The 6,436-nt window shown below is 29.0% G+C and overlaps 1 protein-coding gene across 1 annotated transcript in view; it reads right to left on the bottom strand.

Annotated features, from left to right (window-relative positions):
• Positions 1 to 6,436, bottom strand: part of LOC138171049 (cadherin-9) — a 258,694-nt gene that overhangs the window by 251,795 nt on the left and 463 nt on the right. The window lies entirely within an intron of this gene.

The raw sequence follows: 6,436 nt of genomic DNA, 5'->3' as shown, positions 1-6,436 counted from the left end.
CTTTTTTATATATATATATATATATATATATATATATATATATATGTATATTAGTATTTTAAAAGCATATAACTTATTTTATCCATTTATAAGGTGTTCTTAGAAGGGCTCCATATTCTTCACCAGACTACCAATGGGCTTCATGATACACACAGAGATTAAAAACCTCTTATCTCAGATATTCACGTCAATATAACAGTTTTTTTCTTTTTATAGCAAAAAAATGAAATGTTTCACTTGTACCTAATACTATACATAATATTATATTAGATAACCAATACTACACATAATCATCCTATGGTGCCTAAATAAGTTCTGGCACAGAGAGATACAAATTTATCTCAGGAAAAATCTCTTTGAATAAGACTACTACTGGACATGAATTATTGTTAAAAAAAGAAAGAAACAACATGATTATATTTCATTTTAATATCTCAATATAATTTAAATAATTTTATCCAATTTAAAATCAATTCAACACATACTAAGGGGCTGCAATGAATAAATTAAGACTAGTGGTAAAATATTCAGAATAAAAGGTAATTTTCTTAAAGGCTAAAATAATGAAATATGACAATGTTATTGAATTTTTCCCCCTTTTTTAGAGGTGACAGATGAATAAAGTTAGTTCCAGGATCAAAGACATACTCAGATGTTGACTCAGGTATTGGATGTGAAGATTTTTATACTCTTATGTTCTTTTTTCTTTAAAATTAAATGGGAAAAGAAATTACACTCTTCATGAAGACATTCCTCCAGATTTGAAAAGAATAACAGACTCAATTAATTCCCAATTTAGTCTTTATTTAAGTACATATGTGCATATTTATTTATATATATGGTCATATTCAAATGGTTAGTTTACAGTTTTATGCACATAACACCATATAGTTCCACTTTTAAAAAAATAAAGAAAAATTATTGCTTCAACATTTTAACTATAGGTTTCTTCATCATGATATATCTTTGGGAAGTTACACAATGAGATACTCAGATCTGCCTAATGTAAGTTTATATCATGTATGTATAATATAAAAACACTATAAATAAATGTATTTCTCAATAGAGTTCAGCTTGCCTACACATGCATATATTAATCACGTATATGTATAGAGACATATACGTCTATAACACACATATATGTATAGTCACATATGTTTTGATTATGTAGAGTAGAAAATATAATAATTATGCATAAATGTTTTAAAGTGTCATTTTAAAAAATTACCTTACTTTAATAAGTAATATTTACTTTGCAGAGAAATGAATATTTAAAAAATAGAGCAAAATGATTTCTGGCAATTAAAGTAAATTGCTATAGTAACCTCTTTTTGAATCAAAAATATAATACAAAAGAGACTCTTTGGTAGTCCAGGGATAAACTTAGTCTCACAGAAATTTTAATAAGTACCTAGTACAGTTCAAGATGAAGAAAAGAAAAGAATATTTTTCATAAAAGTTTTTTTTTAAATTTTATAACTTCAATTGGCTCAATTACACAATCCATAAAAATTGCAGTGGCCTCCTTGATTATCTTTGGTGTACTATTAATATGTTTCTTTAATGTGTCATATGGTTGGGTTACAAGTGTGCCTCATCCATAAGAAGATGGGGAAATTAAATTTAGCATATGATATCATACCCATTTAGTACACACACAAATGGATGAGTGCTTATTATTACAGCAAAACAGAAGTTCAATAACATGAAACAACTTTCTAGTACAAAATTCAATAATATACAAATTTGTGCCACTTAAGTTTCAAATATCTGATGATCATTGCAAATCTAGTATTTCAAATAGAAATCGAATCATCACCAAGAACAACAACAACAAAAAAAAACAGTGAAGTCATGAGTGTTCCACATTATTTTATTTTGAATTTCAGAATTGACTCTAAGGGTGTACAATTTAAATGTACATTTATGAGAAAATCATATGATCTATTATTTAAATGATTTTTAAGGGACTCCTAAAATTTTCTTACTCAGCATTGGGAATGGATACTGCTGAACTACGCATTAAACATGAATTTGATATTTCAACTTGTAAATTTAATGAAATGTATAGAAAAATATATATTTATTTACCTCTATATAATATAAGCATTGAGGAGGTCAGACACATTTTTTTTTCCTATTAAAACTCATCATGTCTGCATTTTCCCCCTTTATACTCAGAAGATATATTATTATCACTTTTTCTTTCACAGAGAGTATTCTGTGCTGTTATTAAACAACAACAACAAAACCATGGTCATAGTATTAGAGTTCTCTTTTCCTAATATGCTTTCTTGATGTGCTTATGTGACCATTTTGGTAGAGTGCTAAACTTAGGTGTAAGTATATTGAATGTTAGGGATGCTATAAAAAAGGACAAAACTCTCATAACTTTTAAATCATCCTCCTCCCCAACCCATTTAACTTTATCTATTAACTATTCCTCTGGAGACACACGGATAGAAGAAAATGAAATGACTACAAAATTCATTCTTTGTACAGAAAACTTGAAAAAGCATAGTATCCATTCCTTTGACATAAATAAAATTACCTCTGTCTAAATCAGAGTTCTATGAATCATCATTATGTGTCTCAGGATGCATAAATATTAATGAGGCAATGTCATGACTTAGAACAAGACCAATTTGGGGAAGCCCTTTGTAAAACACAACTAAATATTGAAAAAAAAATGTTGATGAAAAATGTTAAATGAGAAAGCATTTTTTTCTTGAAATACATAGCCTTTTTCCATCAAAGAAGTAAGAACACTATTTCATTGTACTTTTTTCCTTTAGCATTAAATGAGGTGGTTATTATTGGTGCAACACCAGACTTTTAACCTTCTTTCTCCTCACTATTAACCCCTGTATTTGTCTTTCCTTTCAACAATTGTCTTCTTTTGTACTTTTTATCTCTTCCTCTTTTAATTTTTTATTTTTTTTAAGCCAGTGTCATCCATGCACCTTGTTCAAATGTTTATGCCTGTTTCAGACCTAGAGATGTTGTTTATCACTCTTTTTAGAATAATGACATTGAAGTAGTGTACATCATGCTTCTTTGAATGCTGTAAAGCACCTAACATAATGCTCATCATAAGGTAAGAAATATAAAATTTCTCACTGGATTGGTTGACTGCAACTCAATTATTTGGTGTTGATTTAAAATTCTTCTTAAGTAGCACCAACTTCCCCTCCCCACAAAAAAAGAAACTCAGTACCCCACTAACCTTCATAGGGATGTACATTCTAGATTAAGTGTACATTTGAAGAATGATTTCAAAAACCTCTTTTCCTTTACATTAGCTATCCAGGGGATTTTATTCTTCCATTCATATTCTTCCCTAAAAATAATAATTGCATTGCAAATATGAGAATCCTTATCATCTCATAAGTCTTTTAGATCACTAGTTATTTGATGAAAGATAATTTCACAACTTAAATTTTCTCTACAGCAAATTTCACTACTGATTTTACATTTTAGAATAATGGAATATATTTTTCAATAAATTTAACCAGAGTTGGATTATGTTTTGAAATTATATCAGAGAATATTTACAATTTATTTCATTTATTTCCATTTTTAATAAAAATTTTATTTATCCTTTCAAAATTAGTCTTTATTAAAACTCATATGCAAATTATGTTAAGACTGAATTCAAACTTTTAAATTGACCTGTTAATCCTTATGAACTGGAAGGTTAATTTGAATATAGGTTCCACTAGTGTGCTTGCCAGTGTGCATTCAGAAACCACTATAGATTGATAGCAAAGTTGTTTTGTGGTTGGAAATTTTCAGTCTTCCTAATTAAAAAAAACATACATACTTGGAAACAACACATGAAAATGGAATCAATCTGCTAATATCTCCCTACTTGTAGCATTGTCCAAGAAATTCTATTAAACTCAATCCTCAAAAAGTCTTCCCATACTATAAAGCTACTTTTGGCAAGGGAAATATGTCTCCTCTTACATTTTCATGAGACAGATAGACAGTAATAATCCTTCTAACTGTTTAATTTTAGGATGCTATTTTTTTGGGCAAATTAAAGGGCAAACATAAATAAGTCTAGCATGAAATACTATACTGGGCCATTTAGGGCTTAAAGAAAATCCCCTTCCCTTCTCTTCCCTCCACAAAGAAAAATTAAAAAGCTCTACAGGTTGAGATTCCAAAGACATCCTAAACCTATGAAGACTTATCAGGAAGAGGAACATGTGATTTAGAAGGGAAGAAAGAAAACTGATTTTGAAATGAAGTGAAAAAAGTCTTTTGTGTTTTTAGGCAAAAGGATCATCATTTTCTATTCAATTGTGTGATATTATGATAATGTTAAAATATAAATAAAGATATGCTATATTATCAAGAGCATCCAAACTTAATTTTTGTTTGATTTATAAACAAAATGTCATGTTCCTTAATATTTCATCACAAAATAAGTCCAATTCCTATTTCAAAATATTATTTGAAAACTATAAAATATCATCCTTTATTACTGTAGCAAACATTAATTTTATTTTAATACTATTTCCCATGTGAACATATGTTCTACTTATGTGAATGTTCTAACCAACATTAAGACATACAAGAATCTTAGTAAACATTTTCCTTAAGGGAAAACATTTTATTCCCTCTTTACTATCCTTTTGCATTATGCTTTGTACTTAAATGTTGTTTTGTCATTTATATTATCCAGCCATACACTTCCCTGGGATTCAACATACTATACAGCTATTGATGTCATTCCATGTGAAATCATCAAATATGTTTCAAGCATTAAAATGAATTTTTCCATTTATATTTTTGACCTTTCAAAACATCTTCAGTTTATATATTTATCAAAGCTTCTTAGTGCCATCCCTGAAGAAGAAACAGCAATAGAACATGAACATTTAATTCAATCTCCAATTCTATCTGCTTAGAAGTAAGTAGAATATAATTAACATCAATATGATACTTGAAAAAAAAAAACATTTAATGGCACTTTCCACACCTATGAGCCTTGAATTAGTATACAGTTGCTGCTGCTAAAATACATTATTAATCTGATATCTATAGCAAATGTTGCCAACTTAAAATTGTTTCCTGCCAGATAAATTATTATTTCTTTCCACTTTGTAAAGAAAGAAAGAATGCTACTAAGAAAGCTCTAAGCATTTTCTCACTTTACTACCCAAGATCTATAGGCAGGGCGGTGGGTATTGGAGATTACTGTATTATTAAAATCTCAAAAAATTAATATGGTAGATATAAAATACATTAAAACTAATATCATATATTAAAAAAGAGGACAGTTTTCTATTGCACTACTGAATTATGCTCTCATGAGAAAGTTGATCTGGGTAGATATTCTAAAACTTTTCTGCTGTAGTCCATAAGTACCTTAACTGTCTCCTCTTATATTTTCCTAACTTCTTATTTGACATGTCAGGAGAATAAGAATTGTTACGGGATGCCCATGACCATGCTACTTTAGAAGATATTGATTCCCTGAGAGTTGGCATTCATCAGTCTTTGTCTCAGACTGTTGTGCTCTCTACAATTGGACTGATGTGATTGCTTACATATTGCATGTCAGAAATGCTTTATTAAGCATTTGCATCTGCCAAACCACTTTTAATTCCAGGTGTCAATTTTGCCTTTGATTTTTTTTCTTCCTGTTTTCTTTCTCTCCCCCCCCCCACAGCTCTTGTTACATAAAGATAAGGTTTCCTAGGATATTAGTTAGCACTTCTGGTAAATTGTCTCATGCTTTAAGGCTGCTGACTGATTTAACTGTTTAGAATATATCAAGAAGAATCACCTTTACCAAAGGAGACATTTAAAAAAACTAAATAGCATTGAACCAATATTTTCCCTAGATTTTACTTATTTTCAAATAAAAACCTTCTTTACTTCAAAAGGGGATGGGGAACTTATTTGTCACTTCATTCAGTCTCTAATGGAGAAAAATATATAACACAACTAAAGTGGTAACTAAAATATCTATAGCTACAAATATTTTTAAAATTTATGTCAATTTATTAAAATATGAGGTAATGAGAAAAAAGGGTTTTGAAATTGTAGAATGAGAAAATGCACTTTCCATGGAATATGTTGATGCATGGTTAACTTAATTAAACTGAGGTCTGTCTACACAAATCAATATATAATTTTATTTCATCTTTTATAATGATCTGGCATGCAAGCATCTGAAGGCACATGAAAAAAGGACATATGCTTTTACTTCTAAAAGAAAATAAATCATGCATAACAAGTTTTGTCATTTAAAAATCTTGCACTTTTTTTGAAATAACTTCAATTCATTCTTTCCTGTTTCCAAACGTTGAAATAGAAAGAAGATACAGAAAACAACTAAAAGGAGATTTTTAAAGGTTTATGCAACTTCATTATAAAAAAGCTTGTTCTCTCTCTCTCTCTCTCTCTCTCTCTCTCTCTC

The sequence above is a fragment of the Petaurus breviceps genome, unplaced genomic scaffold (genome assembly GCF_028583685.1).
Source record: "Petaurus breviceps papuanus isolate PSGF00001 unplaced genomic scaffold, PetGlider_PUasm1.0 41, whole genome shotgun sequence".
Lineage (NCBI taxonomy): Eukaryota > Metazoa > Chordata > Mammalia > Diprotodontia > Petauridae > Petaurus > Petaurus breviceps.
Note: the sequence above shows the minus strand (reverse complement) of the source record. Positions and strands in the feature narration are given on the sequence as shown.